Here is a 12,906-nt window from a genome sequence, read left to right as displayed (position 1 = left end):
CAGCACCTAGGAAATGAGTTACCTCTTAGGAAAAGCATTAATAGTGTGTGTAAGATTTTACAATCAATTTTAGATTAAACTGGTCATTTAGACAACTGGCGGTCTGCATTATCATCATATCCTTCTGCTTTTCTTTCTCCACAGACAAAATAATGAGTGAATAGACTCTTATAGAGGCACTGTGCATTCTCAACTTAGTGGGATATAGCAAATTTCTAATGTGTACCCAAGAGTGACCAGGATTCACAAGTCTTATAGACAGAGATGGTACAGAGGCACCATTTTCATCTGGGTGCTGGGAGAGGCCTCTGCCCATCACAAGTCAGTAGTTCATGATGAAACTGTTTTAGCCATGGCCTCTGAGATGCTTGTGGGTGAGGAGTAAAATACTCAAGATTGTTGTAAAGAACTAGGGCAATCATGTGAGTTCATCAAATACAGGTAGGTTAGTAGCTAAAACACACACACACACACACACACACACACACACACTCACACACAATGAAGCAGTCAGCATTCTGATTCTGTTTGGCAAATGTATTGAGCTTCATGTGTTTCCTATACATGAACAAGACTGAAACAATCTCTGTGTTCAACCGAATGGTATTATGTCAGACAAACATCTGCCTCTGAGTTGGGTAGGGGTAGCACACATGAACACAGAAGCAAGCTGGTGGGATTCTTTAAAAATCGTGGGCTGGCAGGTTTTGCCACAGAAGTAGAAAAGGACCAGAGAGCGTGCGGGGGGCAGGGGTCAGCCAACCATGAAGGAGGGCGCTGGCTGTGTGATGAAAGCCAGCTGGTGAACTCAGGGAGGAATCAGGTAGGGCTGCCCGTACTCAGAAGGTTTGAAATTGTGATGTCACAGCTGGCATGGGCTGTGCAAGTTCCCCATTCCAATTTCGTGCTTTTTATGAGTAATGGCTCAGTAGTTAGTGCCCATCCCTAGGAAATCAAAACAAACCATTTTTTTTTTCTGCCTGTGACACTAGTTAGGACCACAGAAAGCAAAATTTTATGCCAAATGCATTGCTTACTATTATGCCTGGTGCAGGTTGCTGTGAGAACACGAAATGGCTGGTGGAGTGCAGGGCTGGAAGCCTTGACTATGTCATTTTGACATTTCCCTTTTCTTGCCAAAAGGAAAAAAAAACTATGTAGAAGTAGAGCACAGAATACATCTGGGGTAGAAATGATAGTTGTTCATCTGTGACTTTGTTTATTGCTGATTGAGTACACAGCATTTCAATTAGCTCCTTTGATATTTGTCAATAAAATCTTGACCTGGTGATGCCCTACAAACAGGAAATTTGTTTTTAAAAAGAGATGAACGGGAGAGTCACGGTGTGAAGGCAATGGATTCTACCTGTTTTTCTCCTTCAGTTAACTGTTGCCTGGAAGGGATGAAGCCCAGCATCAGGAGTTCGAAACCACTGCGCTTCAATTCTAACACTGCCATTTTACAGCAAAGGATGAAAGCTACTAAGTTAACCTTTCCTGAGTGAGTGTTCACAGCCTGAAACACCCCATTATCTATCATTGGTATCTAGTGTCCATAGTGACAGTCTGTTTTCTGATGTCCGTTGGGTAGTCCTATCAGTTATACAATTAAAAAAGAAAGCATTTGTTTTCTTCTACAGTTCCAGTTTCTAAGGTCTCAGAAAATGTCCCAGTTTGCATGTCTGAGCCCCCTCGATATGTGAGTTAGATATCTCCCTAGATATCGCAGCTCACATCTCTGCTTTGCTGACAGGCACTTCATCATTCTACCAAATAACAGCATGTTAAATATTGACCTGATAGCTATGCCCAAACTCTGTAGAATCCATTCTCTGCCTTCACTACCCTCATTTCTAGAAGAACCTTATTTTTATGAAATATCAAAACTGTTCCAGCTTGGATTTCTTTCTTCACCACACTCAATACACTCCTTCCCTCTCTAAGTTTTCAGTTGCCCTTCATGCTGCTATCCTTTTTTCCAGTTGCTAACAAACTTATCTCCCAGGCTAAACTCTCCTAATTTCTGCTGAAATTCTTGGGATTGTGCATCAGGTAAGCCCTTCATCCTGCCTGGATGTGACATTACATTTAAGTCACTTACTTCTAGTTGGGATTTAGAGGACAAATATTCCCAACAGATTTGTGTAGAGGAGCCCTTGGTCCCCATGTGGCTGTTTTGAGAGTGCATGGAGCCTTTGGGACATGAACCTTAGATAAGAGAACACCAGCTATTAGCAGTGGGCCTTGAAGGTATAGTCCAACTCCACTTCTGGCTCCAATTCTCTTTGCTTTTTGTTTGGTGATATAGCCAGATGCAAGTTCCCACTGCTCCTGTTGCCCCTTTCCTGACCTCTCGAACTGTGAACCAAAGTATGCCTCTCTCTCCTCCCTTAATTTGTTTTTTGAGACAGGGTTTCTCTGTGTAGCTTTGCGCCTTTCCGGAACTCGCTTTGTAGACCAGGCTGGCCTCGAACTCACAGAGTTCCACCTGCCTCTGCCTCCCAAGTGCTGTGATTAAAGGCATGCACCACCACCGTCCGGCTAATTTGTTTTTGTTAGGCATTTATCAGAACAATAAGAACAATAATTAATACATTTCCTAACCCACTTGTTTTATACCTTCTCCCTTCCCAAACCTCCTCCACGTCTTCCCCAGGTTTTACTCATACCTAATGGCCTTGTTTCCTACATGCTTTTTTTTTTTTTTTTTTTTTTTTTTTTTGGTTTTTCGAGACAGGGTTTCTCTGTGTAGCTTTGCGCCTTTCCTGGGACTCACTTGGTAGCCCAGGCTGGCCTCGAACTCACAGAAATCCGCCTGGCTCTGCCTCCCGAGTGCTGGGATTAAAGGCGTGCGCCACCACCGCCCGGCTCCTACATGCTTTTGTGAGAGTTTTTGACATTAACACCCATCCGTAAATTAAAACTTCATATCCAATGTAATACTATTATAAAGCAAAGTCTTTCAAAAGCTGTTAGTCCTGAGAGGAGTGCCTCAGGAATAGATAGATTAGTGCATGTATTAAAGAGACCCAGTGAGGTTTCCTGTCCCTTCTAGCCTGTGAGGATGCAGAGGAAGGTGTCATCTATGAGGCAATGTTAATTGCTTTTCTTGTTACTATGATAAAATAACAGGGAAGGCGACTTAAGGGAAGAAAAATTAATTTGATTCAGGTGTTGGGGATGGTGCCTATTACGATGGGGCAAGCATGGTGGTCCCAGTGGCGGTAGTAGGAGTGTGAGGTGGCTGGTTAACTGGGCAGGCAGGAAGAAGAGAGCTATAAGCAGGGCTGGGTTCTAGACCTTAGTACTTGGTCCCCAGTGATCTACTCCTTCCACCCAGGAGGTGCTGCCTTCTAAGGGTTTCATAACCTTTCAAAAGGAGAATCACCAGCTAGAGACCAGATGCCCAAGGACATGAGCCTGTGTGGGAACATTTTATGCTCAAATCACAACACCTCTCACAAGATAATGCATTGGTGGCTCTGCTCTCTCAGACTTCTCACTCTAGCACTGTGAGGCATAGATTCCCAGTGTGTAAGCTACTCAATATGGAATTGTGTTATGATGATCAGAACGGACGAAGACACTCCTGGAAAATAGGAGCAGTGGACAGAGGCTTCATTAGCTTCCACCCTAGATTGCTCTATTTACCATTTCAACAGTGCCCCTGTTCATGCCATTATCTAAAACCCAGTACAGTTGCTTCAGATAGCTCAATCTAAAAATGGTATTTTCTGTGGAAGGCAAACACCCATCTTCTTCTCCTTCTCCTTCTCCTTCTCCTTCTTAAAACCCAGTACAGTTGCTTCAGATAGCTCAATCTAAAAATGGTATTTTCTGTGGAAGGCAAACACCCATCTTCTTCTCCTTCTCCTTCTCCTTCTCCTTCTCCTTCTCCTTCTCCTTCTCCTTCTCCTTCTCCTTCTCCTTCTCCTTCTCCTTCTCCTTCTCCTTCTCCTTCTCCTTCTCCTTCTCCTTCTTCTTCTTCTTCTTCTTCTTCTTCTTCTTCTTCTTCTTCTTTTTGGTTTTTCAAGACAGGGTTCCTCTGTGTAGCTTTGCACCTTTCCTAGAACTCACTCTATAGACCAGACTGGCCTCGAACTCACAGAGATCTGCCTGGCTCTGCCTCCCAAGTGCTGGGATTAATGGCGTGCACCACCACCGCCTGGCTAACAGAGACCCTTCTTAAGATACCATCCCATTATACCCTTCTTAAGATACCTGTTCCATTGAATTTTTAAATATGTTACATGGCAAAAGAGGTTTACAGGTGTACTTAATGTTGCAGACATTAAAATAGACAGTGTCTTGGACTGACTATGAATGTGCGTTTAATCTCATCATTTTAATCCTTAGAGAACTCTGTTGGAAAGGTGAAATTATATATTTAGTGAAGGGAATGAGGTGTTACTGCTGGTTAACAAGAGGGGAAACATGGAGAGGAGCTGAGGAAGCCTCCTGAATGTCCATCAGCGTGGAAGAGGGGATCCATGAGACCTAAAATTCCAACAACAGTCAGAGAGAGCAGAAGTGGTTTATTCATCAGAGAGTCCAGAGTTAGCAATACTGTGATTTTGGCATTCTGACACTTTGGACAGAGGGATCAGCCAAACCTCTTGAAATATCATAGATTTACAGAAAATTTGAGGTCATCAGCCTGTGTTATTTGGGGCCAGTAAGCATGCGGTAGGTAATTTGATGGGGAAGCTGTGGAGAAGGGGTGCATACAGTAGTATTCAGAAGTCACTGCCTCTCACTCAATCATTACTTTTCCTTTTCCATTGGTTCATTCTCATCAGAATATGAAAAAGGCCATTTCTTACACTTTTAAGCCACTAGTCAGCTTTCCATTTCTGTAACAAAATACTTAAGACTGTGAACTCATAAAGTGAAAGGTTTTAACATCTAGAGTGTTGTTAGAAGTTCTGGTCATGATTACATGGTCTTCATGGTTTGGAACTTAGGCAAGGTGATTGATCATTGTAGGAGCATATGTTAAAAGTGACGAGGTAGGAGAAAAATGACTTTCTTGCCAAAAACTAAGAAAGAATTGTAAATTGAGGCAGAGCTTTTTGTCCCAACCACCTAGTCCCAAATGAACACACAAAAGCTTCTATTAATTATAAATACTTGGCCTATGGCTCAGGCTTATTATTAATTAGCTCTCACATTTAAATTAACTCATTTCTATTAATCTATGTATTGCTATATGACCTTGGCTTTACCGGTCCTCTGGCATCTTGCTTCTCTGGGGCTCCATGTGTCTCCCTGAGACTCCACCCCCTGTCCCTTTAAGTCCTCATTTGATTGTTCTTTAGCTAACCTTATCTTGCCTTGCTATAGGCCAAAACAGCTTTATTACCAGCCAATGAGAGCAACATACATTCACAGTGTACAGAAAGACCATCCCACAGCAAAGAATGGTTAATTCCTCACAGTCTTCAGGGGCGTGATGCTCTGGGTGCCTAAAGACCTCCTGTTGAGCCCCACCTCCAAAAAGCTCTGCCCACTCACAGTGGCACATGAGAACCAAGATTGTCACACATGGGGTTTGACTGGACATTCGAGATTCACAGCGTAGCACACACAAACTGATAAGTTTCTCTAGACTTTGTTTTCCTGTTACTATTTCCCCCTTGACTTCCTTGACTACTGAAACCCCTTAAAAGAAGTAGGAGCAGGTGTGTGTGTGTGTGTGTGTGTGTGTGTGTGTGTGTGTGTGTGTGTGTGTGTGCTTCTTTTCTGCTCCTTCCACAATGTCTGATTTCTGTGCCCCAGAAGAACACAGGAACACAGTCTTGTGACTCCCATGCCACTAAGTCCCAGTGTTCAATGTCTAGCCCTCATCTTGCTTGACCCACATCCAGCATTTGACATAACTGATTCTCCTTCTTCTTGGACCATTTAATTTGAAATATTGAACTTGCTTAATTTGAAAAGCTTGAATTACCTCGCTGAATTAATCAGCTTAACCAGTTTTTCTTAGGATCATGCTTATGATATCCTATTAGCCGACTGAGTTCTTGACTTCAAAGACTACATGGTGAAAGTAAAAACCAAGTTACTAACATGGAAATTCTTATCTGAGAATCTTGCCGCTTTAGGTGAGAGTTTTTTTTTTTTTTTTCCCCACTTCTCCAGAAAATAACCTTTACCATTTCCTTTTTCTAGTATGTAAAGCCTGAAGAATTTTGGTCTTCAGATTAATCTTATGCAGTGACTTTTAGACTGAGCCTATGTATTTGCTGGCAAAATAAAAAGTTCATTATCTTCTTTTGGTGATCCGGAAATGATAGCAGAAATCATGTAGCTTTTGTTCTCCGACTACTTCAAACCTAAAATATGTGGAAAACAGTGGTACAGGGAAGAGAGTTCTCTATTCTTTCTACCTAGAGGCCAGATCCTCCAGGAATTACTCAATGCACAGCTGTCTTGTCTATGGGTGAAGATTGCCTCATATCCCAGGAATGAACACCGGAAAGTACATTTTACCTAGAAACCACTTAGACCGGTGGTTCTCAACCTTTAGTAGGGTTCCTCATGTTGTGGTGACCCCTAACCATTAAATGATTTTTGTTGCTACTTCATAACTACAATTTTGCTACTGTAATGCATGAATAGTAATATAGATATCTAATATGAAGGCTGGTTTTGGGCTACACCTGTGAAAGCATTATTCAACTCCCAAAGGGGTCATGATCCACAGGTTGAGAACTACTGACTTAGACTCTGATACAAGTTACCACCTCTTCTTTGGCCCAGTACATCTCACCTAAGCATATCTTACTTTTTCTCAGAGATGTCCTATCAGTCCCGTGCCTTGTCCCCTAAGAAGCATATATAAGCTTCTACATCTCTTTGGATTACTAGGTACTCACACTTCCATGATAGCCCCGTGCATGTTCTAATTTTGTAGGCCTCTTCTCCTGTTAATATATTTCTTGCAGATCTGCTTTAGCAGAACCTTCAAAAAGTGCACAGGACATTCATTTTCCTTCCTTTTACACTTAGCTGTGGGAAGAGCTGTTAGCCAGAACTTGCTTCATATCCCAGTTCAATCATGTATCAAGTATTAGTTCTTGGTAAAATTGGTCAGCTTGTAAACCTCAGTTTCTTTTTTCCAGAAGAGTTATCCCATGGAACTGTGAGAATAAACTCACAATGCAGCAGATGCCCTCAGCAGCATGGCTGGGACATGGCCAATACCTATTCTGTTTCAAAATATTGTCCCATTTGTACATATCAGAGATGAGCTATAGAAGAACAATTCCCACAGAATGTCAAACATAAATGTTCACCAAATATAACTTACTAAACTATGTAAATACCAGACTTTGAACTTATGTGAACAGAGACTAAATATTTAAATATTCAGACATTGTATTTTTACAAAGATAAACATGTACAGTGTTACCATAATTGTTTCTGCATTTATGTTTCTTTTTATTCAAAGTGGTCATCTATTTAGCTTATATGCAAATTTGAGGGAGCTTAAGAAATCAGAAAAAAGAAGCATTTGCATAGTAACACTCGCATCCTTTAAAGAAGAAATATTTACATATTAAAATCAAATGTACAGAAACTATCAGGAAAATGTTTTTTAAATGCATTAAATATTCTTGTCTGAGCCGATAATTAACTTACTGTTATTTGTAAGAAACTGCAGTTTTTCCATTTTTATTGGTATTTTTCATATGTACAACAAGAGGTAGCTGCTGTTAATTCTTCAAGGCATATGTTTGAACAAATGTTGCTAAAACGGGCAGCTGAAGACAAATGCAGAAATTTTTACGTGTAAAATATTTTCTGACATTATAACTCCTAGTGGATTGAGTTTCTAAGCTTTAAAAATGAACAAATAGGTCAAGGACAGGCCCAATGAAGGGAAATACACGAGAAAAGTATTATCACCAAACTGCAGATAATGCATGGGGTAGTCTATATTTGATTGTCTAATTCTGAGCTTAAACTACATTAAATTATTTTAATCATTTATCTTTCTTGAACTTTGCAGGCATTTTTTTTTCTACATTGAATTATTTATATACACTTTCTAATGCAGAAATAAATCAGTGGCTGGCCCTGGGAAGCTAATTTTGTTGTGAAATCGAAGATTCCTATAAATAATAGTTTGTAAGCCTATCAGTTGGATCACTGGTCTGTAATTTATTAAAGAAAGTTTTTAATTTAAAGGAAGTCAAGGAAGCCATGGTTATCTATGGTAGAGTTTCCTGAAAACCATTATAAAGCTAGAATGAAAACAGTTTTCAATTATATCACTAAAATATTACGTCCTTGAAGTCTGAATTGTCTTTATAATAAAATTAGTATCTACTTTCTACCTTTGCTCATTTTTTTTCTTTTCTACCGTCTTTTCCCTATCTCCAAACAAGCAAACACTCACTCAAGTAGTTCACCTGTGTACTAAACACCCCTGGAAAAAATAAATCTTTGGCGTCCCTTGAATGAGGTCTTCCCTATTTGTTACAGGGAGTGGGAAGACTTCACACTCAGCAGATAAACACTGGTCTAACTAGTGAGAAAAGCTGTCAAAACGATCATTCAGATTGTTTCATTGAAATTATTACTATGTTTGCTTTCAGTGAAATCACTGAGTTCCTCACTGGAATGAAAAAAAAAAAAAAAAAAACAAAGAAAAAGCAATGTGCTTGGAAAACACGAGTGTGGATAAAAAGTACATTGGAGACACAGAAAGACTGTTCTGAGACACAGAGTCCAGGCTCTCATTTGAACTGTCATGGCGTCTAATTCAGTGACCTTGGCCAAGTCGCTTACCTGGGCTGGCCTCCACTTTTCGTCACATGTTAAGCATGGCTGGAGCAGTGTGTGCTCTCTAAGGATGTTTCTAGCTGCAAGCATTTCAGATTAATCAATATGTCATTTTGATATGTGGAACTCCTTGTACCCACTGAACTCCCTGCTTTCCTGTGTGTAAAGTCCCATAAGCACTGTTAATACAGAGCCCGAGAGCCTCATTGAGTTCCATCTCAAATGCTAGTCTTTGAGTCTCTTATCTTCACATGTTAATGAGCAGGTACAAGGCGAAGGAAGAGGTGCAGGGAAGCATAAAATGAGAAAGAAGTAGAACAAGGAATATTGTTAATCCATAAAATGAATAACTTGCTGTTGGACAATTGAAAAGGACTGTGTGCTACAGCTAATTGTGCTCTAATTGGCGGTAGTTACGAGTACTTTATTTTCAAAAAACTTTTTCCAAGAAGATTTGTTTGGACTGTTTCTGAGGATAAGGAGCAGAATTATCATGCGCTTGTATAATTTTGTGCTAAAATCCATAGTGTGCAAAGATTATGTGGGCGCTATTTTTCCTTTTTTATTTGTATTGCTATAGTCATTTGATTTGGATTAAATCTCGGAGGAAGCATAAAACACTTCTTACGCTTGATAAAATACATTTGGGTATGGTTGCACATAAACAAATGGAAAAATTAACAGGAGTTCAAATCAGGGAAATGGTCAAGTAAAAGATTTTGGAGTGCACTTACAAATCTAAAAATATGTTTTACATTGGATGAATATGAAGGCATATACATGTACCTTGGTTTCAGAGTAACATTGGCTTTGCAGTGATGGCATAGAAATCTATTAAAATAAAAGGCATTTGCTGTTTGTATGTCTGTGCATAGCCACTCAGTCACAGCACTCTGCTTGAGTGGGTGAGCACTCACAAGTCACTTATTGATCAGGCTTAAGCTTCTGCACTAAACACTTACTGCTGCGGAGAGAAGTGTCTCCCACCAAAGCAGAGGACAGCACCAATCTATGGGTAACAGCATACGTATTTCGAAGGCAATTTTTGACCACCTGAACACTCAGCAAAACAGCAGTAGCAGATTTAAGGTAGGTCCTATGACCTTCCCAGCCACATGCTTTCGGCCAGGTTTTAGGGTATCAGACATGAACTCTCTCCTGTGGAGCAATCCCCAAATCCAATTCCAAAGCAGCTGGCCACCCCTATAATCATCACGCCACTATTACACCTGCCAGGTTGATATTGTAGCCTTCAGGGTCTAGCACTGGCTAGGGCCACTGGTATCTTTGCATGCCAGTATCCTGCACAGCACTTTTCAGGACTTTGAACACTACTCAGTAGGGAGTAGTGAAACTCAACTATGGTGACTTAGGAGGACCAAGACTACCTTTAAAGAGAGCAGGAATACTTACACAACTAGCTCTACTAAGCAACCAAGCACATTGGTAACAGCCCGTATTGTTTTGGGATCTCTGGGGTCTCTCTGACCAATAACTCAAGGGGAGGTAAGCTATGCCAGACGTTGAAATGTTCATTTAATAATTCATGGCTTCTGGGACCAGTGTTGTTCAAGCATGCAGGGTACTTGAGTATTTTTTATAAACTCTTCTATACCTCAATTTCCTTACACTACACCAGGGATAATAAATGTATTATGTTTGTGAATTAAAAATGAATCCTTAAAAATTAACTAGAATAGTTCCTGGGATATAGTATACATGTTCCTTATTCTACACTATGAAACTTGAGTGTTTATGTAGATTATCCTGGTGTTCATGGGAGCATGGGTGTACCCAATTTACAGATGAGAAACCTAAGGCCTGCTAAGAATTAAAGTCTAGAGCTGTTCTTTTCTTTCTCCTCTTTTTCTTCTGCCTCTCTCTCTTCATATCAATAAAAATCCTTGAGCTAGCCAGTGACGTCACATTGCATCCATATAACATCAGACAGAATCAAAGGTGTTTGGTATTCCCATTAGCCTATACGGTTTCACTGGAAGTGAACCCCAAATTTAAGATGTCTTACGGAGTGCCAATTCTCAGATTAGGAGCCACTGCTCTGAATGGTTAGAAGGAAGCCTACTGGTTCCTAGTTCATAATTTTTAACATCTCAGCCTCAGGGAAATCATTTAAATATTGCCACCCATAGTATTAGAAAGGTGGAGATTTTATTTTATTTTATTTTATGGTTAGTTCTTAATGTGATGCTTTTCTGCATTGCCAGAAAAAAACAATTTCAGAAGTCAGCTCTTTAGCTGTTTTGTGGCCTAAAGATGAGCCGTGTGGGCAAGAAATGTCTCACTTCCTTTGGGATCCCCTAGCATTCATTCTTCCCTCCCAGTCCCAGGAAGATGTGGCCTCTCTAGTCCTAACACCAACCCTGAAGTTTATCATCTTTTTTTTTTTCTTTTTGGCCGTTTCTGGCTGCTGCTGTTATAATCTGGCTGGAGAGCCTCCAGGGCCACACACGGAGCGTGCATCCATGACATTATCTTTTATGGAGTCAGGAAGGGAACTTACTCTCTTGGAAAGGGAGGGGAGCCAGAAGCCCTGCACAGCTAGCGATCAACCCTCCAGGAGCAGAAGCAGGAAACAGAGACTTGTTTAACACGTGACCTTTGGGCTGAATCATGGGTAAACACCGTGAAACTCAACTATGGTGACGTAAGGGGGTCTAAGACGACTTTTAAAGAGAACAGAAATACTTACACACATTTCTGAGCCCGAGGAACCATCCTTCACGAAGCCGTCCCCATCACCGACCACTACTGTGTGCTTAAGGAAAACACGCTTCCCCTCCGTCCTTCCCTGACCCAGCTTCCTCTGTGTCCTAAATTTACTCCTGTTCCCCTGTCCTGCAAATGCTGTCTGAGACCTCTTCATTGCGTTGTCCTCTTTTGGTATTATTGTGTTTCCTGCCCTGCCTCTGCCTCGCCTTTTTCTTTTCCTCCACCTCTCCTCCCCCACCCTCCTACATTCTCTGATTCCGCCTCCATGTTGTTTGCTTTGTCCTCAGTTCACCCCCTTTCACTGTGAAGAACTGTGTGTCCTTCTTGGGAGTTTCTCTTCACCCAGTGAGACAGCGCAGAGGACCCCTGGTTTTCGTGCTTCTTCAGCTCAGGATGCTGCCATTGGTGGGAGAACCTTGCAGGCCTTCTTTTTCATAGATAGCCGGAACCGGACACATCGGTCTCCAATGTGCCCCGCCCCCAGGAGTCTTCTCTATCTGAATTATCTAGTTTGAAGTGCATAGGTCACAAATTAATCTATCCCGGAACTGTCAATGCTTCTCCTTTCCCAAAGAATTCAGTGTCTCTGAAAGTCGTCCATCATATCTGAGTAAACAGGCAAATGAACCAATTCTAGAGGGAGTGTGGAAGAGGACTACAGGTCCATCTCAGTTCCAGTGTGCTCTGCTGAGGGATGGCCTGCCACGGCCAAAGAAGAAGCATAACCCTAGATTTGTGGACCAGTTGCCTTAGCTAAATATCTTGATTTTGGCTGCCACTTCCCCCGACGTCCCTAACATTTTTGCTGCTGTTATTTTGGGGGGGCTATAAAAAGAATGTGTATTCTGATTTTTCTCCCCCCACGGAGCCTTAAGCTCTTTAGAGTAAGTATACTATACGCAGCCACGAAATCAATCAAAACGACAGCACAACTTTACTGAGAAATATTTTTACAGATACACAGTTCAGTTTTTTTGAGGTTTCCTAATGAGTTATGGGAGTGGATCTGTAAAGCTTTCCCCTCCAAAACATCTGCAAACTAATTTTCTTTTTTAATCTAAGAATGTTCATGGGGAACTCAAACAAGGAGACAAAAAATAAATCAAGGACTCCAGAGGTAAGGAGAATGAAAGTAAAAGCAAGGCCCCCATCCCCCAGCCTCAGTACTCAGAGCTACGCATCTCAAAATGGCATGCTTTTGTCTCTCAAGGGCCACTAGACAATATCCAGAGACATTTAGATAGTCACATCTGGGGGATCTATGGGGAGGCATGGAAAACTCTTGCTACTGGTACCTCATGGAATAATCCAGAGCCCTCATCCTACAATGCATGGGAACACCCTCCACAAGGAGTTGGCCAGCTCAACATGGTCTAACTATCTCTC

This window comes from Peromyscus californicus, unplaced genomic scaffold (genome assembly GCF_007827085.1).
Source record: "Peromyscus californicus insignis strain IS unplaced genomic scaffold, ASM782708v3 Scaffold_23__1_contigs__length_62951481, whole genome shotgun sequence".
Classification (NCBI taxonomy): domain Eukaryota; kingdom Metazoa; phylum Chordata; class Mammalia; order Rodentia; family Cricetidae; genus Peromyscus; species Peromyscus californicus.
This window is presented reverse-complemented; position numbering follows the sequence as displayed.